At 40.9% G+C, this 22,120-nt stretch overlaps 1 protein-coding gene across 1 annotated transcript in view; it reads left to right on the forward strand.

Annotated features, from left to right (window-relative positions):
- The first annotated feature begins 296 nt into the window (after positions 1-296).
- Positions 297-22,120, forward strand: part of enox2 (ecto-NOX disulfide-thiol exchanger 2) — a 199,572-nt gene continuing 177,748 nt past the window's right edge. Inside the window, exons 1-2 of the mRNA XM_069669557.1 lie at positions 297-318; positions 17,196-17,294. The gene's annotated coding sequence lies outside the window, so the exon portion shown is untranslated. The remainder of the gene's footprint in view (positions 319-17,195; positions 17,295-22,120) is intronic.

Consider the following 22,120-nt stretch of genomic DNA (forward strand, 5'->3'; position numbering starts at 1 on the left):
TTCCGTTAAATTGTGTGATAAATGTCTAATATACTATTGGTACACTTTAATTATACTGGCCATTACTATCAAAACGAAACCATTCTAAACAGTTCGCCTTTCGTGGCTGGCTAAAACGTCAACAAAAAGCACGTGTCGCCCTCTGGCTTGCCGTACTTGGCTCCGCCATTGTTTGACAGGTCTGGTTGCTAACCAGGCGCTTTCATGGTTACCCGCTTAACAAGAACAACTGAGAGAGTACTTCCAAGTTTCGTAAGGATTTAAAGGACTAGTTCCACCGACACAGAGAGCATGAAAGAAGACGGACGTCATAAGCAGGTACTTCTACACTTCCTCTTCGCTTTCTTCTTTCACTTTACCGGGCTAACTTCCGACAACGGTAGTTAGCATTAGCTTCTCCCACAGTGTCGACGCTACGGGAAGTGAGGCAGAATATGGAAAAAGTTGACTTTATATTACATATTTATACAACTTAATGAGCGCTTTATGAAGTGTCGTCTGGGTTGTGATGTTCCGACGAAGTAGGTTTAACTGACCCTTTTAAAAAAATACATTGAATTGGCTGATTTTACAACTTATTAATCTGACATTCACTTAATAGAACAGGTTGACAACATTGCATTTAATAGCGTTAGCATTTCCTTTAAACGCGTAAACTAGTCACACTGCTGGTTATTATTGATCTGGATGTGTGCTGTGAAAATATCCCTCTCTATGCCATGTGAATGCCTAATGAAGAGCAAGTTCCTGTAACAGCTAGAACTATGTTTTGGTTTAGAGCAGCTTTCAGAAAGTACAGAGCACAGAGATTAGTTGAATAAACCCACCACTGCAGATTTCATAGCTGCATTTGAAATGTTTGAATATCAAAGAGGCCTCCTGGAGTGAACCCAGAATGGTTATCTACTGTTCAGTAACTTGCATTAAATTAGCCTAATTATCGAACAATATAAATAATAAATAGCGGAGTCAATGTTTTGAAAGACCATCATTTTTGAAGCTGCTGTAATCTTATTAAAGGTTGACATGTTACTTGTGGGTCAAAGGCTGACATCTGGTTACAGTGCTGACCCTCTTCTATCCTTTTCTGTAGTAATCGTGTGGAACTTAAATGGTTCTACTTTGGACCACCAGGAATTCATTGTTGTATATGGCTTGACTTAAAGTAGCGTGGTTGGGCCGCTTGATGCTGAAACGAAAGAAAAAGAATTGCATTGCTTGGCTTGAGTATAAAACTAAAGCACATGCTAAGCACTTTGAGCTAACATTGTTGGCCATCTTTTAGATGTAGTAGCTTCTTCTGCAAAAGTTTCAAACAGTTGAAAATAGCTAGAGGTGATGTCTTTTAATCCCTTTTTGTTCAGCCAACAGTGCAACACCAAAAGATATTGATGCAATGATACAAAACTCACAGTTGAGAAGCTGGAATCAGAGAATATTTTGTCTTTTCTTTTGAAAAATGACCCCAATAGTCTTTTTGCACGCTGTCAACATTTTAATTTTATTTATTTATTTATAATTTTTTCCTGCCCTCTACTTTCTTGTATTGTTTCTCTCTGTTTCTCACTGAGTCCCATATAAATAAAGATGAATTTAGTTAAGTGATTAAATGACGAGCAGATTTGTTTTTAATTAGATAATTAACTAAATCATTAAGTCTTAACAGAGGCTCAAGTTGTAAATAGTTTGTGGCTGTCTTATTTAAAAAAAATGGAGAAGTTATCTCGGTGCAGTTTGAATGTTTAATGAGCGCTGTGTGATTGATATGGAAATAACAAGAATCACTGTTGTGGTATTTATCTAACTGTTCAGAGGACCGGCCTTTGATGAGGGCACAGAGGTTGAGAGCTCGCCTCTGAAAATATGACGGATCATTACCGAAGACACCTCTGCAAATTCATTATTTCCATGAAGCCTCATGATGAGGTTCATTTCTTCGGAGAGATCTGAAGGATTACTGAGTCATTAATGGTAACCTAATGCCAGGGATATGTACGGTGGCCTACAGGTCTGACAATCTAAGTCCAATAATGAGCTAAACCATGTCTTCAAAGGTAAAATCCCAAATCTTTACTGCACATTTTGCTAAGAGAGGCGTTGCTGATGGCAAAGGTTAATCCTCCTATTTATTAAAAATGGAGGATGTCATTTGTTCGGGTCGTTGGTGTCAGAAATAAAACCAGACTCAGGCACAATGTTTGAGATGCTTAAGCTTTGCGGCAACTGCAGAGATTTTTTATCTGCTGCTGAGCTGCCGGCAAATATTCATGACGTTTTATTCTGTTTTTGAAATCTTTTTATTACATCTATATAAAGAAGCGAGGAGGTGTTTTATTTTTATGATTGAGCCATGGATGTACTACCCGATTTCTTCATCAAAATGATGCATGCAGTTGTATAAATCTTTGGTTTAATCCGTAGATCAAGACTTGGCTCAGGGCTCAACGATTATGAAAAAATATCTAATCATTTTGACTTATATTGCAATTTCGATGTGATTTGCGATTTTTAGGGGAATAATAATTTTTACACTATTATACTCATTTTCATTGAGAAACATGTTAAAATTATTATGTTGTCTGTTTTGTGGGGATCTGTTCCAAATGAAGATATTTGATACTTGCGTCTGTGTGCGATGTGTAGCACATATGTGCAGCACAATATTTAATATTGAATTTTACAGGACTTATTGCGAATTCATTAAAATTTAGATTAGTTGTTCAGCCCTACCTTGGCTCCAGTTTGCGGAAAAGAGTAGTCAATTTATGTATAGAAATCTGCAAAAGTTTGATTATAAAAAAGTAACTTTAAAGCAAAAACTGCCAAACATTTGCTGCAGGGCTGCAGAACTGCACAATTACTTTAATTAGTGATTATTCTGCCATATTCCTAATAATAGTACATATTCTCAGAGGCCAGTGATGAGTTAAATTTGATCAATTTGTCCACCAAAAAAGTCCAAAACTTTAAGATATTTATGTTGTTGTCATCTATTACAAAAAAGACAACAAAAAGAGATTAGATTTTTATATTTGAGAGACTATTTTTTTGGGACATTTGTGCTTGAAAAATTACCTAAATGATGAATCAATTACCAAAATAATTTTTCTTTAATTGTCTGTCTATTAACAACTGAATTTATTGGCCAATCATTGTGGCTCTAATTTGCTGCTTCCATAATCTCAGATAGGAAGGTTTGCTGCTTACATATTTTCTCTGGGGTTTTTGTCCCAATTATTACACCATGCATCAAAAAATCAATCAACAGAATGATCCATATTGAATAATCAGGCTGGTCTTCGCTAACTAGCTAACTGTTTATAGTTGCAGCTCTACCTCACATTGTGTGGAACTCTTCAAAATATATAAGAAGTCTAATATTAAGCAGGGTTTAGAGCTCAGACAAAATGTATTGCATCCCCAGCTTCCAAAGTGATGTTTAATTCTGTGACATTCTGGAGTTCACTTCCAGGGAAAGCCTGTCTCTGCTATATTCAAGCTCCTCTTGTATTCTGTTTATGCTGTGAAGGATTAGGTTCAGAAGTTTACCTGCCTCCTTCTACTTGGACCTGATTTATTTAAGCAGTGTTGAGGACCGCACGACGGAGACGTAATAGGGGTGTCAATATTCGTCATGTCAGCAGGTTGTGCTTCATTAATCTGTCTGATTGATCCAGCATCCATGTGGTTGTGTGACCTTGCTTTGCACAAATAAGAACTGCAGCCATGCCAGTGTTACCTGATCTACTGCCTGGTTGATGGATCGGTGCTTGACTTATTGAAGGCTCGGGACAGAGACGAATGGACACCGAAGCCTTGAGTGCTGAGGGGATTCTACATGTGGAACAGAATACAGGGTTATTGTTTTACTTTATGATGTCAGTCATGATAGGGCCAGCAGGATCACGTCACTGTGCTCCGTTACATTGCTTAAAGGGCTGTCCACATCAACAGCAATAACTATACCTAATAGGGATGCACGATATTAGATTTTTTGCCGATATCAGATATGCCGATATTTTACAACTCATTTAGCCGATTACCGGTACCGATATTTTTTTTCCCGCACACCTAATTGCAGAGATCATCAACTCTCTTCTGTATTGGAATTAGCGTACAGTATAATTGTGATAGTCTTATCACATTTGTTACAACGGTCGGGGGGTTTGTATCTATTTCGGACACTTCGAAAAACTTCCACAGAACGGACATTTTGACTTCTAACTCTCTCATGCTGCAGGTAGACACACGTGACATCATCATGCTGCGCTGCGCCGCGCAGGTCTTCTTCGCGCCGGGGACATTGCGCCGAGGTCGGGCATTTAATCAAGTATGCAGCAGCCCATTATTTTATGGGTTAATTATATCGGCGGATATCGGCGTGTTGGCCGATATCCGATAGTTAATTTTTAAGCCGTTATCGGCCAATACCGATAACATGCCGATAATATCGTGCATCCCTAATACCTAACTATAAGAGTGTGATGTGAGTTTACACATTGATGAATAGTATTTTTCTTTTAACAGTGCAGTACAGCAAATACAGGCTGTTCGCAGTTGTATTTAATTTCCACGTCTGTGATTTGAGTGGACCATCAAAAAATGTGTTTCCTTAATTTATTTAGATAACTTAAGAGGCATGCTTTGCATTTTACGTAGTCTGGTGGAGGTCTTCCAGGGCCCATTGGAGAAGCGGATGGCGTCCTTCAAAGGCACAGAGCACAGATCATAATGGCATTATAATAGCATGATAGGACTGAGGGAATCAGTAAATCAGCAAACTGGCCCTTTAAACCGGAGAGAACTGCTGTCTTTCTCCAACTTTTTACTCTCCAATTTCGAGCTCTGTGGGTTTTTTGTCAGGCTGAAATTTTTTGCAGGAATTCCCCAAGTACAATAATATGATATAATGTAATAAAATATAATATAATCTATGGTAATATAATATAATATGATATCAAAATGTGTGGGGGGGGGGGGGGGGGGGGGGGGGTTGGATTGAATTGAATTTCAGGCCCTGCAATATGCTACTGCGGCAAACTGCTCCTGCAATCATCATTTCTGTAAAACAGCATTTGTCTGCACTTCACTTCAGATCTGTCAGTTCAGTTAAATCTGGGTGTTCGGTAAGGTGACCCTGGCTGCTTGGAACAGAACTAAAGCTTGAATGAAATTGCAAAAACCTTACATTTGAAGCAAAACTTCGGCCTTGCATACATATTTTGGTGACTTTCCAGTCTTAAGATTGCCGTTTCATAGTTTGATGTTTTACTGTGAGAAGAGATGGTGGCTGGAGCTGGTGAAAGCATGACTTACACCTGCACCTCAGTCGTCTTTTGTAGTTGTTTCAGGATTAAACGCTTCTCTTATTCAGGAGCAGAGTTGGCTTTGTATAATTACAAGAAAAACTGTATAAAGGAAAATTATTCACATGCTCAGTCAAAAAATTTGGTGTGATTTAAAGTTGACATACACTAATACAGATGCACGGAAAAGTTGTGTGTGTATAAGCACATATTCATTAGTCACTATCTCGTTTATATTGTGGTGGATGGCACATTTATGCTCATGCCTCTAAGGGCTGAGCAGCAGTTGGAGTTATTAATGATATATGTAAAATAACTCTGCCTCCATACGTCCCATATTCATGCACACAAGGAGAATTATGTGTTGTCCCTCTGTAATCCTAAGCCAGTTCATTAAAATGCATTAGCATAACAGCACACCCACCTCCGCCACCATATGGTCAATATTTTTGCGACTTGATATTGCTGTGAGTGGTGGGCAGTCCCGTCTGCTTTCAGAGCCCACATGTACAGTGTTTGTCATGTCCTTGATTATCAGTGTGCAATGTTAGAGCGGCTGAAAGCTTGTGTAGGGATATTAATGTGGTATACAGGTTAAGGAACACAAAGGCCTCGATTGACAGCGGAGTAAAAACAAAACATGTAAATGATGTTTTGAATAGCACATCAATCATTATTAAGGCATTTCGCAGGTGTGCCACAGCACTGGGGGTGCTGCTGTTGTAAAAACCACAACTGAAATTTTTTGTTTATGCTTGGAGAAAAGAGGAGGCTGTATGAATTTTTCCCAGCTGATGTTGATGACTGATAAATACCTGCTTCTCAAGGCCGATATCGAAATGATAACTGACTATTTCAAATTGTAGTAAGTCTTAATGTAGAACGTCTACCTGACCGTTAGAAAGGCTTACTTGTTGTGAGCTAAGATGGAAATTCAAACATTCCTTAGGTCTTGGGACCTTTGAGGAATGTGTAGCGCAAATTTCAAATGATTGTCTTTTTCTGAAGCTGTAAAGAAACTGTGACACTGGCGACATTATGTTGACAGTGCCGTTAACAATGATGTCATTGTGCACCTTTGAGGACATATTATCTGACGGTTTGATTTATTATGTACTCCAGCCTTCAATCCTTTTCTGCACTGTGGTACAGGAAAATTTAAAGTTACATAGGTGGATATCAGACGCCAATACCTATAACCAATATAACTAGGGATGCACGATATTATCGGCACGTTATCGGTATCGGCCAACACGCCGATATCCGCCGATATAATTAACCGATAAAATAATGGGCTGCTGCATACTTGATTAAATGCCCGACCTTGGCGCAATGTCCCCGGAGCAAAGAAGACCTGCGCGGCGCAGCGTGATGACGTCACGTGTGTCTACCTGCAGCATGAGAGAGTTAGAAGCCAAAATGTCCGTGGTGTGGAAGTTTTTCAAAGTGTCCGAAATAGATCGCAAAACTGCTATTTGCAATGACTGCTCAGCTTCGGTGATGCGAGGAGGAGCCAAGGCAAAGTCTTTCAACACTACAAACTTGATTAACCATCTCAAGACCCGTCACCCCGACCGTTGTGAACAAATGTGATAAGAGTATCACCATTATACTGTACGCTAATTCCAATACAGAAGAGAGTTGATGATCTCTGCAATTAGGTGTGCGGGAAAAAAATATCGGTATCAGAAATCGGCTAAATGAGTTGTAAAATATCGGCATATTGGATATCGGCAAAAAATCCAATATCGTGCATCCCTAAATATAACTGATGGCTAACACTGGGCTGATAACTTGTCATCCTGATTTATATCTTGTATCCCTTAAAATGTATCATTAGTTTCAGGCTTACTGTCAGTCTATCGTGTGCTATATAGGAAAGTTTTAATGTTGGATTGTAGCTTCAGACAAAGTAGATCCAGACCTGTGCAAAAAAAACACTAAATCAGGATGTGGTTACATCTCTGAGTACACTAAGTCCAACAAGGAGTTTTTAAGGAGCTGAAGTTGTTAACATGATGTTCAGCACCATTTTTGCTGACATGCTCTTATCCTACAGAAAGTTAATGCCTATATTACATCATCAGCCTAATTAATGCCACCATGTAATTAGCTGCACTCACTGCTCTTAACAACATCACGTAAACAACTTCAGGTCCTTAGAAGCTTTCAAACGACCTCTCAAGGAAGGTTTATATGTGCAAATACATCATTAATAAGTAGGATGTCCCAGTATTATGCGTTGGTCAATAACAAGCACTTACTGACCAAGCAGTGTAGGCCTGTGACATCATCAGCCTGAGTCATCAGCTAACCCACCTTCAGTTATAAGCTGCTGTTTCCTGCTCTAATTATAGTTTTAAAGTAAATCTAAAAGCTTAAAACAGACAAAATTCATCCGTTCTTTTTCAGGCTAATTTTCCTGATGTGTGTTAAATCTCATCCGGATATCACGCTTAATATTTACATATGATTACCCACGTTATTACCATCATTAATGCGAATGTAAACACTTGTCAGTCTGTTTCAGCCCTTTACTGACCCTGAGCTTATTAATATTACTGTCACGTCTCTTGCTTCACTGTTTTTCTGCTTGATTGTTATTCATTTAATCCTGCGTCCTTAATGTCTGTCGTGTGTGGTGTAAAAGTACCCCAGCTCTATTTTGATTTCATCGGCTAAATCTGTCTGACTAGACTCACCTGCCAGAGGCCATCGTACTAAACTTAGCTCGGCGGATGGCACCACGTTGAGAACATTTCCCTTGTTCTGAACCGAATTGTTTTTGTCCCATGTCAGGTGAGGAAAGGTGACGTTTCTCATTATGAGATGTTTTTATCGGCCCTCGAGGGAATTTGGGAGCCGGATAAGACGAGGCAGGTGGAGGGAGGGAGGGTGCCGTGTCAGGGAATCAATAAGCTAAGGTTGTTTTTGGGGTCCGCTCATAGAGTACATACCTGCTGCAAGACAACAAAAGTGAGGGAATAGAATAGTTTAAAACAGTTTGAAGTAATATACTTGAATCAGTACATGGGAAGTATATTTAATTCGTTCAATGTTTTGAGTAGTGCTTACTTCTTTTATTTTACTCCAATGTACTTTCCTTAAAGGGGCCCATACCTTTTCAATGGATATGCTCATATTTTGCATGGGTCTCACATTTTTGTATATCGTTCACAGTGAAAAAGGAATTCAGTGTTTTGCCAGAATGACATATTTAAAAAGGTCGCCTCTGAAATGGGCCGTTCAGAACAGCTGCAGGTTTCTATGTAGAACCTTGCTTTCTCTGAAATCGACCAATCGTCATTCACCGTCATTCACCTCAGGCTGCCTTCTTACACTAGTCGTTGTCAAGATTTCATCTCACCATTCCGATACCTCCTGGTGATTCTGGCACGTACATACAAGGCCGAATAACCGATCCTAGAGCAGCCATGTTTTCTACAACTTTGCAGCGCGGCCGCTCCCCCACGTGGGATCGCCCACGTGGGGGAGGGGCTACGGTCACTCCAAATACTGTCAGCCAATCGTCGCTAAGGTCTAACCTTTGAATGTCAAAACAGCTTGTTCGTTTCAGGAGGAAGGAGAGGCCCCGACAAAATAATTAAATTAAAATATGTGTACAAAAACTAAACAAACTTTACCAACGTGCTTCTAAAACACATTAGAATTATAATCTAAAATATGCCCCCTTTAAACAGAGACCTTTCCCAAGAACACACATTTTTGTGGCTATAGTAACGAAAAACATTCTTTAATCCTGAACACCTGTCTGCACAGAAGATATCATATTTGCCTTCAAACTGTATGACGGAGGCCTTTAATTGCCTTAATTGCATTTAATTATATCTAATTGAATCCTTCTTTAAGTGTCATGTAAAGCTCAATCAACCAGATATGTATTTCATACTAAGCCTCAACGATGCCTTGATTTAAATAAAAAGGAAGGCACCTTTTGACATGAAAATCTGTGGGTGCAGCTTCCCTGTAACTAATTCCAATAATATAGGATAGAGTGTCATATCACTTTGTATAACAACCTTGTAGGTGTGTCGGTTTGTGGCCTCTTTGGAAAGATGTTTGAAAAGATGCAGGTTTCAGGATGCAGCAGGAGAATTTGAAAGGCATGTTATATATACATGCAATGTATAACTGACACGCTAAATGACCCATTGTATAGCCTAAGGATCGGGTTAACTTAATTTCCTATAAATAACACATTACAAGACAAAGAGGAGGAGGAATATGTTTTCTTTTCTGTGGTGATGAAAGGTAATGTAAGCCAGGGAGGGTCTGGATTTTGCTACATCAATCCAACATCACCTGAGTGTAGTCACTCTCACAATTATTCTGATTTCCATGTTATTGTAGCAGAAACCAGGACAAAGCGAGCGTGCAGATGAAGACATTTAGCTGGCATAGTAACTTAATTATAGTAACCTCCCATGTAGAGGTCTCTTGTTACCTTCTGTTCCACTTCACTCAAGCTGCTGTTAAAAATAAATCTATTTCATAAGTTTTAACATCACCTACCTTTCTGGTACGAAAATAAACTAGCTTAAATGACAGTATGGGAGCATACGCTGTACGCTTCCCAGGAGGCTGGAAAAATAGAGCGGCGGTCTCACTCATACTCCAAGTGCCACATGGGATACGCTGAAGGCCTAAATCCTGAATGTAACATAGAAGATGAATGAAAATTTCAACATGACCTTGCAAGGACACACCCAGGGTAAACATTAGCGCACTGGTTTGACTTTCAGGGCATAACACATGCTTGATAGCAGGTTTATTTTCATCATAAACACTGACCTTATATATAAAACCCTATATTTTCCTCAGGCAGACTGAATTGCTACCGAAACCACCTCCCAACAATTTCCTCTATCACCCCTGCGGACGGTCATTTATTCTCTGTGGCTTTCAGCTTGTGGGTAAATCTCCTCGTCTGATCTGAATGGATGCTGATCTAATGTGAATTCCTCAAAAGGTGTGAAGTCAATTAATTTCATACCCCAGTAAGTCTGGAAGCTGCAGTGACATTGACAAGCAGAGGGGCGGTGGATGTACTTTAATATCATCTAGAGCAATAGTGCTGCGCTTGTAACACCAAATCATTGATCAGCCGTTAAACAAGCATTCGTAAGCGGCAACAACAATGTGGGCTGAATTCTGCTTTTCTTTCTTTTGCTCTCTGATCTTCTGAGGATGACATTGCAACAACTTTCACCAATGCTGTGTGTGTTTTTTCCTGGAGATGAAAGCCACGCTTTTTAATCGGGCTGTGCCGATGATTGTTTTTTTAATTTCAGGGATTGAACTAAATCTTCTGTTTTAGGGATGAGCTGTGAGGACTTTGTTTACGCTTTACCCTTGGCTTTCTTGTCCCATGAATGACATCTAAATATTTCAAACTAATGGGGACAGGAATTAGAATTTGCGCTAGATTTCAAAGCCCCTGCAACCCAGGTTTCTCAGGATTTTGCAAGTTGCCATCTGTCCGTCCTACTTTCCTGGTTTTATGTGACTTTGCTTTATTTGTAGGATTACAGAAGGAGTACCATGCAGGAAGAAACTGTTTGTTTACCCATGTTACATCCAGTAAGGGATCTGTTGCAGCCCTGTGGTCAGACGCACACTGGATTTGTCAGTGAATGAATGAACAACTGAAACACAATCCTACACTGGGAGGTTGTGTAAAGAGAGGCCTGGCCCCGTGTCTGTGACTTTTTGATGAAAGATAGCAGCTGATTAGCTGCCAAGACATTTGAAATAACTCTTAAGCCAGGATACAATTCTGACAGAGCTCTCTGTCTGAAGCAGCCAGACATCTGGATTAATGTGTGAAAGGATTTGACCGGTTTTCCTCCCTCAGAGAAGTGCTGGAATCAGACGCAGTTGGACTGAACCTACAATTTTTAACCTCTTCCGGCTTGTGAAAGTTTCACTTGTTCCATCGATATGTTTCATTTGCCAGGTGAATGGAAAATAACTAGCTTTAAAATACAGTATAACGCTGAAATGTTATAATAGACAGAATATTGGTTATGTAATTCTGTCACAAAAGTGAGAATGGCTGCCTTTTATGAGCCTTTAGAAGTGACTGGTTTCCCTGTGATTCATAAGATTAGAGGGGAGGGCCGGGCAAGTCTGTATTCATCTTTCAATACAGTAATTAGACCTAATGAGGGATCACATTCATCTGCTGTGCCAGCATACTGCACATAGAGGCGAGCTGCTGCTGGATCTCATTTCAAGCGCTGACTGTGTTTGTGTTAACTGTTGCCTCTTACTGCTGGTAACCTGTACTTCAGCTTTTCGACAGTTCATGCAAACAGTAAAAGATTTATCACATATTGGAAGTCCCTCTCCTTCAGGTGAACCACAACAATTCCAGAAAAGTTTATATAATTGTATTGTTGTATATAATTGGGGCTGCACGGTGGTGCAGTGGCTAGTGCTGTTGCCTCACAGCTAGAAGGTCACCTGTTCAAACCCTGGTTTGGGCAAGGTGGGCCTTTCTGTGTGTAGCTTGCATGTTCTCCTCGTGTATGCGTGGGTTCCCCCCAGGGTCTCCGGCTTCCTCCCACAGTCCAAAGACATGCTTGTAAGGTTAATTGGTGACTCTAAATTGCCCATAGGTGTGGGTGTGAGTGCGAAAGGTTGTCTTTCTCTATGTGTTAGCCCTGCGATTGAAAGGTGACCAGTCCAGGGTGGACCCCGCCCTTCGCCCAATGACAGCTGGGATAGGCTCCAGCCCCTGCGACCCTGAACAGGATAAGCGGTATAGATAATGGATGGATGGATGGATATACAACAATTGGTCAAGTTAATGGAAATACAATTTTTTGATAAATCTATACATTGAAAATTGTTGAACTTTTTCTGGTTCCAGCTTCCTAAATGTAAGGATTTGCTTCTGTTTTTGGCCATCTATGATAGTCTTTGGGATTTTGACATTTCCATAGTAAACAATGAAATTTGCACATGAAAACCAGATTATTTCCCATCCATTTACCAATGTAGGTAAATGGATGGGAAGAGTCTGTAGGGTTGTTTTTTGTTGGACGAGCCAAACAAAAGAGCCAATTGGACGATGTTGCATTTTTAGACTAATCAGTTCAAAATCATTGTTACTGGCAGATTAATTTGTGTCAATTTAAAAGATAGATTTTTTTTGTTATGTCAGGAAAGATGCAGTTAGTTGTATAAACATGGAAGTCTTTAAAATACATAAATAGAAAGACTAATCAACGGGCAACAGTTTGGACACGACTTCATCACTCACAGAAACCATGTAGAGCCAGTCTGGCATACGAGCCCTCCCGGAACCGACTTACTCTCCTTTCCTCAAAGCTGCAGCTCTCAACATGGTCAGACTTGTAGTGATTTTCACCTCATTTAATACTTGGTGAATTGTGGCGAGTTGGCAGCCATGCTGGTGTTGTAGTGACTTACACTGTGCAAGACAGGATATGTGGTTCACTGAGCCATTTAACACGAAACTAAACGGTGCTCAAAAGGTGATAAAAAAAAAAAAACCTCCCTGTGTAATTCATGGAAGGAGTCAGAGGGGGTTGCCGTTGACTACGGTCAAGGTTTTTCAGATGTTATGCTACAGTTTCCAGTGAAAGGGTTAAGGGCGTTGCTAGTGTTCTCCACAGATCTAGCCTACATGTTAAAGTGTTGTTATTCACGCTATAGCATTTTGGAGATAAAGTAAATAACATTTCATCACTGCTTTAATGGGCAGTATGTTTTATATAATCTTATGTATGTTTGTGCATGGTTCAGTGGCTAATTTTAATTGGCAAACAAAGTAGTTAATGTTACTTTAAATGGGATTCAGACAGTTGGGGAGAGAAGTGCTTAGTAATGTGATCCATGAGCAGGCTTTAAGCACTGTAAAGAGTCTGGATTTCTCCGTGGAAGCGTTCAGTCTTTGTGAGTGGCAGCCATATTTAAGAAATTCAGAAGGCAAATACACCAAAGAGCGGATTTAAAAAGGGGGCTGGATTTGCTGAGAGAAACCAGAAGTGTGTGGTTTCTGTCAAGTAATCGAGCTGCAAAATCCACTCTGATTTTAATATGTACTGCCTGTATGTTGTTCTGTCTCTGAGCCTTAACCTCGGTGTGTTCGCGGCCTCGGTTTACCTGGGAGTCGACTGACAGCTGTTGGAATGAGAATGAGGAGTGACACAGACAATTAAAGGGCGAGATTCAGCCCGGCCTGCCCTTCTGATCAATGCTCTCCTATTTGGAGCTGGCAGGCTCGAGACCAGCACTCTTTTTCCAGACTAATAAAGACGGCACAGAAAAGCAGCTCCTGGGCTGGACTGCCAATACTTTTAACACCCCCATCGATTCTCATTACTGTTAATGCTTTCTTTTCTGGTGGGAGCCGGATACTGAGGAGGGTGAGGGTGGGCATGGGTGCAGTCAGAGATTTGGCGAGGGACAGAGTCAACAAATGATGTTCTTAGGAGGTGTCTCTGTCTTTATTAATGTTACATAAATATTGATCGATATTCCACTCAATGATCAATGATGCAATTTCATCAATACAAACTGAAAACAATGAACCATGATGTCTATATTTTTTCTTTATATTAAAAAGATTTGATTGTTTTTCATGAAGTGCTTTGAAGGGTTCATGGGCCTCGAATATTGGAGGCCCTTAAATTGAATGGAGATCCAAAGATCTGGTGTAATTAAGGATGCACGATATTATCGGCACGTTATCGGTATCAGCCGATATTGGCTTAAAAATGATCGGATATCGGTCAACACGCTGATACAATTAACCGATAAAATAATGGGCTGCTGCATACTTGATTAAATGCCCGACCTCGGCGCATTGTCCCCGGTGCGAAGAAGACCTGCGCGGCGCAGCGTGATGACGTCACGTGTGTCTACCTGCAGCATGAGAGAGTTAGAAGCCAAAATGTCCGTGGTGTGGACGTTTTTCAAAGTGTCTGAAATAGATAGCAAAACTGTTATTTGCAATGACTGCTCAGCTTCGGTGATGCAAGAGGGAGCCAAGGCAAAGTCTTTCAACACTACAAACTTGATTAACCATCTCAAGACCCGTCACCCCGCCCGTTGTAACAAATGTGATAAGAGTATCACCATTATACCGTACGCTAATTCCAATACAGAAGAGAGCTGATGATCTCTGCAATTACGTGTGCGGGAAAAAAATATCGGTATCGATAATCGGCTAAATGAGTTGTAAAATATCGGCATATCAGATATCGGCAAAAAATCCAATATCGTGCATCCCTAGATATAATATAGTTTTGTAATGAAACTTCTAACCATGTTTTTCTTCGACTATATTGAGTAAACGTTGGCATTCAGATGACCACAAGCACCTCTGAAACTTAATAGGAAGCAGGTGAATTTAAAACACAAATTTTGCAATAATCCTCATTAGCTTTGTTCTGAATTGCTGCCCACATCTCCAATTTGTTCAGGTCTACTGTTCTGGCCTTTAATAGCTTGTGTCAACCAGCTGAATGAACAGTCAACCAATTACATCTTTGTAGGCGTCATTAAGAATGGGAATGTCATTTTCTTGCATGGCTCGGGAGAATTTTTACGACAGACAAAAATGGGCCAAATATGGATGAGGTCGCAGCTGGTCAAGTTGTTTTCCTACCTCATACAAAGCTGATAACCCGAAATGAACATATGTCTTTGATAAAGATGAAAAATAATCAGCTGGGCCTTTAAAAGAACACCACAAAGTCTGGTTTCTTTCAACAAAACAAGCACACAAATGCTTCCACTCATTGTTTCATTTGCCAGCTGAATTCCTGACATCCAGAAGGCTGTCCCTTCATCAACACAACATGAATTTTGAATACAGAATTTGATCTGAAAAAGCAGCTTTTATGCTCGTGTGATTGTACAAAGCTCATGTTAGTCTTTGGAGATGCAACCACTGTAACGGGACACAAAGGAGGGAGATGAAAAATACATTGCAGTGTTTTGAATCCTCTAAAAATATCCACTTCCTGCTTATGCAGTAAATAACACTAATTTTAGTGTCCTATAGCGCTGTGCGTTATATTCATTGTTTGGCTCTAATTAGTGAGCTGTCTCGATTGTAATGTATCTTCCGGCTTCTCTTTTCGCTTATCTTAGGACGCTCCTCCGTTCAGTCGTCTGCTGTGGGAGGCTGCCTTTGAGTTTCTCTTCCTCTCTCAAATGTTCTGGGATTACAGAATCATTGTCTGCTCATCATTTCAGCATTCAGTGCTGCATTAGAGGCCCTCACACCAACAATAGCACAATGGGAAAACAAAGCAAGGTGTTGTGTAAGCGTTGGCTCTGTGCCACAGGGTGCAGGTAAAGAAGATGAAATACATACCAACAAGCCCAGGATGAAGGCTGTTAATGCGAACACAGCGCTTTATGTCCTCGTACTCCTCTGAGGTTTGATCGTACAGCCCCAGAAAGTTAATTATGGCGGTAATAACTTTCTCCTCCATCTTCATGCTGGCCAGGTAGGCAGCCAATTAATGCAAGGCAAACAAGGCCCATGCCACAAGGTGTTTTACCTCATATGTGTGCTTGCACATATTTATTGGCCGATGTGTTAAACACTTAATGACTAAACATTGTGTAGTTGGACTGAAAGGGGAATATGCAGATGTTTTGTCAATCCCCCTGTGATAATATCCCCAATTTAGCTGCATCAGTGGACTCATTAAAGTAATTGGAGAAGCATTTGCTTTTCAGCACATTGACATCCGCCCTAAGGTGAGTTGAATCTACGAACGCCTACAGCCTATGCGAGGTGGCTTTGACGCTGGTGTGTCCGTGCAGCTTGGCAATTACACTCGAGCACTAATTGCCCATGGGCTTCTCATGCCACAATGGTTGCTTCCCAAGTCTCTTAATTTGCATCCATGCTTCCTTCACTTGCGTCTTTCACTTGCGTCTTAGTCCCTCCCACCAGAGATGCATGGAGAGACGCGAGGAAACCAAGAGAGGAGAGAGGAAACGAGGGAATGGTTTTTAAGAGACATGAGACGTCCTTTCCGATGAAGCGTCACGTGCTGCGACGTCCGTTTGTGATGATCGCGTCAGCTGATCACCGCTGGATCAGCTGTCAGTCTGCTTTAACAGCTGTTTGTGTCTGCACACATGTGCTCTGTATTAATTCTAATTAAACACACAGTGACAGTGTTTTCTCTCTGTAACCTCTTACCTGTTTAACAAACACCTGCACATGAAGAACAGGCTGCAGTCTGTGTTCCTGCTGCAGAGCTATACGGACATTTCTTACCGGCACTTTGCCTTTATATTATTTGCTCATTATTTACATTTTTGATCACAGATCATCTGATCTGAATTAATTATTTAAAAAGCCCAAATACTGTCTGTTCATGAACTATGAAAATGATTTATTAGTATTTATTATTATATCTAATAAGGGGGCGTGTCAGCCAGTAAAAGACTTCCGTGGAGGCTGCTCTCGTGTATCCTCGCTTATCGCTCCTCGGAACTCCCTCCTCTCTCCTCGCTCCTCGCTCCTCCGAGCAGCGATAATAGCTTTGAGACGGTCCTCAATATGGCGGCTCCGGAACTACTTCCGGTTCGGGCGAGGAGTGAGGAGCGAGGAGCGAGGAGCTATCAAATAAGAGACTTGGGAAGCAGCCAATGTCGAGCTTTGTCTGGCTACTTCCGTCTACTTCCTGAAAGCTCTATATATATGTGTTGGAGTATAAATGTGACTTGGGGCTGTGCTGTAGCATCTAAAACCGAGTATTTAGTATCATAGCTCTAAATCTACCTGAGAAGCATAGTGGTAGAGGCGTACTGAGGTTTTTTCACATTGTGGGCTTCATTTTTATGTTTTTTTATGTGTGTGTTCTGCAGGCTCAAGGATGAAGCCAAAGTGCTGCACAGTCGTCTCTGCCGGAGAACAGTGGCCTGGAGCTAAGGGGAATCTGTTTGCTGAATGTAACAACACACCAGGTACGATCTCAATGTAATGCAAGATCGATGCTGTTCAAATTTTAATAAGACGCTGGTCCTCCGCTGCCTCGTTTATCCTTGTTTTTCCTTTGACCCTTCGGGTTTGATCAATTCGTCTCTAAGGGGATTTTATTGTTATTAATTAAACATTTTCAATTAAGCAGAATTTACTAGCTAACCAATTTAAAATCATTGATTTGCAGTATTTTTCGCCTCCTCTTATTCTCAAATAGTAATTAGCAGATATAACGCCTTCCTGAAGCACAGAGTTAATTAGCCTTGCAACATTAGCAGGAAACCAGTTGTGGGATAACAAGCCCTCAACCCTGCCTGACAGGATTTCCTACACAAACACCTGTCATGCACTTATGGTTTTATGTCTTTATGATCTGTAAAAGATTTGAAGGGGCTCAACGTAAGTCGAGATGTCCTTCGCGAGAGAGGAGTGCTTAAAGTATTTTGCTTTGTTGTCCCACGGGCTCAGGGGGCTGCTCGCCTCTCAGGCTGTTAATAATGGAATCTGCCTTCAGATTTAGCAGCAGATAACAGCAGCGGTACCTCCTCTAATTGCCTAGTTGCCTAAGAACGACTAACTATTTGAGATGTTGGCTGCATGGCAAATGATTTTCCCAGCAAATGAGAGTCCTGCTCGTTCGCCGAAGTGTAACCTCTCTTTTCATTTAGGAATTGAAAGCATATCTCCATAATATTATTGTTACAATTATAACCCTTATTAATAAAAATGCATGGTCAGGATGCTTTAATAACAATCCACACTGAGTAGAGGGACACTTTGGGATTTAAATTACCTTTTCAATAAAGTTGTAACCGAGCAGGCATTACTGTTTTCTTGTGTAGTCAGCACATACAGCCCAGTTTTCTCCAAACCATTTCCACCTGAAGTGCATTCCAGTGCATGTAGTCCATATGGATTTCCTTTGCATATTGATTGTACAGACTGTACTACAGTACATGGGCTGCAGTGCAAATGAGGCCCATATGACATTTAGCTGCATCCTCTGCTCATTTTTCATAGTTTAGCCTTCGAGACTTGTCCAGTAAGCACCACACATTTCTGTTATTTTTCTAATTAATCAATCATGAAACACTTTTTCCTCTGTGTCTGACCATTATCTAACAAAACAAAACCAGGGAGGTTAGCAGAAAGAAAAAATTTTGGAAGCATCGCAGTGTTAATGACCACGCATCGAATGCCAATTGTCGGCTCCTGTTCTCATCCAAAACACAATCAAGCTAATGTTGCAGAGGAGCTGGAGTCAACAATTCTTGCTGTTACCTGTTTCAAGCTGGACTCATTAGTATGAGTTGTTACAATGATTCATAATCGAGCCAAGTGCGAAATTGACAGTGTGAGGCATGAAAAAAGTGACTTTGTATTAAGGAAGAATGTAAATAATGTCTTATATGTTAACCCATAGACTGTTAATAAGAAGTGGACATAGGAACAGTGACATTTTATTTGTTGACTCCCATTTTTAAGCCTAGAATTTGGCGACTTTTGAGCCTTGATCGACTGTATTTGGATGATAAGGTGGAAGCACATTGCTAGAGCCTTTAGCTGACATGTCACTCTGGTAGAGACTTGTCAATCACACGTAACCACACCCTTACGCGTACCCTGCTTTATTATATTACTATATTACTAATATTAGTATTTTACTCTAAATGGGGCCCTTATTTTCAAAAAATGAACATCATGATGTGTTGAAGAAGACTTAAAACCAAGGATTGGGACTGAGGTAATAAATCATCCGCGAGGTAGGGCTGCTTCCATACACTTAGGGGGGAATTCACTAAGAATGAATAGCAGCCACTGATAGCTCCATAAATTGCGCATCATTTGCCCCCGCTATCTGCTCCGTCTCAAGGTCCAATTCACAAAGCAAACTGCACTGATGATATTCAAGTGCAAACACGCCCATAAAGTTTCGCAGTTTGCTCTTGTTTTGTGTCTGAATGTGAAGAGAAGCTGTCTGCACCTCCGCTCTCTGCTGCGCGTTGAGCGCACACTGATCTCAACTCTATGCACAGATCAATAATGAGCAGGGAGAGGAGGGGGGCAGCTCTTTTAACAGTTTATTGTAAAGTCCGGACTGGACAAATGTTTACTAGTTTAACTGTCTGTAACGCAGCTTAATTTTTGTAAATGATTGCACATATATATAATCCCCGTCCTGTGTGATGGCTCCATAGTGTGCGCGTATGCCGGGGTTGAGCCTTGCACAGCCCCGGACAGATTGGTCTCCAGATTATAATAATAATGACAATATATTATTGACAGATTGTTTTTACAGACAGTACTTCCTTTGATCACACAAAAGGAGGAATTGTCTTAATGATCAGTGTAAACTCAGAGCGTGACAGCCCTTATGAGACTGCGCCGCAGTAACCACCAGCTCTCTGCAGACGGTAATATTTTCATTCCATCTGCGTGGTGCTGTTAGCGCTGGCGTTTGTGAATTAAATGCTTTTTGCCACGAGGCTCATTTGCATAGAAAGGGGCGAAATTTGTCCTGAATGTCTGCACTCATTTAAATACGTACCAACAGCACCAGAGCCGACTGACACTGTTGGCTTTGCAGCGCACTTTGGGGTGCATTTAATCCTTTGCGTGTGCTTGGAGAATGAGGCGTCTTTTTGTGTCATTTGCACACGTTTTGCAGGCACAGAAGCTGCGCGATCTTTTCGTGAATTCCCCCCTTAGACTTCTTTTTGCAACCAGCGGAGTCTTCTCTTGTTGACCATTAGGAGAATGCAGGTTCAAGTCACGACTATGCTGGCTACACTTTTGAAATCAAACGGCCATGTCCCCCACCCTGAGTAAAAAATCTTGACCAAATAGAGGAAGAAGCTTCAGTTTCTCGGCCTGCAGCTCAATCACGCCGACTAAGTCCACTTATTCAAAGTCAAGCTCAGTGTTCACAACAGCTTCAGAGTGACTAAGGTTGCTACATATAAGGAAATTGGGATCTACACTGCAGTCCAGTTACTGATCAAGTCCCCATTTAAATTTTGAACATACTAGATTTCAATGCTGTACTCAGTGGACAGTTGAATGTCCTAGTTTGACACCAAACATGGAATCAAATGGATCAAAGCTCCTGTTTTGACTTGTTCACAGAGAAATGTCAGCCATTACACAATCAGAGAATTGCCTCAATTGATGATCAATTATCTCTATCGTCTCTCTTGAATTCATACCAATAAAGCGTATTGACTTGAATTGAATCGTACTGTCACTGCGAGGTGTTTTTGAGTCGTGGTCATCCTGTCTGTGAAAACACCCACTGCATCCAGCTGTGAGATGTGATAAAAGCTTGTCCTGTTCTCTTTTCTGCCATTTGATATTCAAAACACTGATCCTGTTGTGTTAGATTTATGCTGAGAGCAGCTTGCTTGACTCTCAGCACAGCAACTTGACCACACACACACACACTCGCATGATACCAGAGATGCTTGCCGGAGGAATGTTCGTCAAGCTCTTACCGGTTATTACACAGAACAGCTATTTGACATTTGAGAGCAGCCCAGATACCACTGTCTGTCTGAAATGGAGAGGATATTACCTGTTATTCAGTTACTAGTGCAGACGTTTTACAGACCGGGACAAATCACTGTCAATTTCCAATTGAACATACTGATGGAGCCATTTTCAGTCAAGTGCTCTATGCATTTTTGTGCCGCTGTTTTTCGTTTCCCGTCTGTTTTTGAAAGGTCTACACTTTAATACTCGACTGTGAGAGGGTGAAAGCATGCGTATGGCTGTGTAGTGGCGGTGGATCCACCGCTCTGTGCTCCAAAAGCTGAATTTTTTTTCAATAGATGTTTATCAAAATCACATCTGTTTTCTTTTCAACCAAAAAGAGCAACCAAAAAGCCAAGTTGCCTTTTTCTCCTTGAATTTGGAGCCTCATTAACTGCCTTATGGTGTGTTCAGAACAAATGACAAAGCAGCATTTTCATCTTGTCTTACGTGGGAAAAAATATGGAGTATTTTGCAACCTGCAAATATTTGCCCTTAATAGCCACTGGTGGCAACGCTAGTACTAACTTGGCTTTTTAGTAGAGTAGCACTAATGGCTAGAATCAAGTAAAAGATAGTTATATGGAGAACTTCTAGTCGTGGTTTGGCTCACTTTTCGTCAAGCCCTCCTTCTTAGTCTTTTTACAGTAAGGAAGTTGATAGTCTGATTGTCTGTGCCATTAAAATAATCTCAACCCTGATGGGCATTTTTGCAACATGTGCACATTTTTGCGCTATTTTTTTTACGAATTGTTTGCCATCCACATGATGTAAAAAAAAAAAAATGTGATTCATCAGACCAGGCCGCATTCTTCCATTGCTCCATGGTTCAGTTCTGGTGCTCACATGCCCGTTGTAGGCGCTTTTGGTGGTGGTCAGCAGGGGCACTCTGACCAGTCTGCGGCTACGCAGCCCCATACACAACAAACTGAAATGCATGTGTGTTCTAACTTTATATTAGAACCAGGATGAACTTTCTTTTAGCAATTTGAGCAACAGTAGCTCTTCTGTAGGATGGGACCACACGGGCCAGCCTTCGCTCACCACGAGCATCAATGAGCCTTGGCTGCCCATGACTCTGTCGCTGGTTCACCTGTTGTCCTCCACTTTTTGATATTCATGGAGACAGAACTTCTATATGACAAACCAATACTGAAGAACTCTGAGTCCAGTTTTGTACAGACAGTTTTTAAGAAGAGCACATTTCAATGATTGGGGTTCATATTGTTAACCTCTCATCCAAACAGACATGTCATTCACAGCAGCAGACTAATATTAGAGC

The sequence above is a fragment of the Semicossyphus pulcher genome, unplaced genomic scaffold (genome assembly GCF_022749685.1).
Source record: "Semicossyphus pulcher isolate SPU_LCO1_2020_fin unplaced genomic scaffold, fSemPul1.0.p SCAF_2, whole genome shotgun sequence".
NCBI classification, from domain to species: Eukaryota; Metazoa; Chordata; class Actinopteri; order Labriformes; family Labridae; genus Semicossyphus; species Semicossyphus pulcher.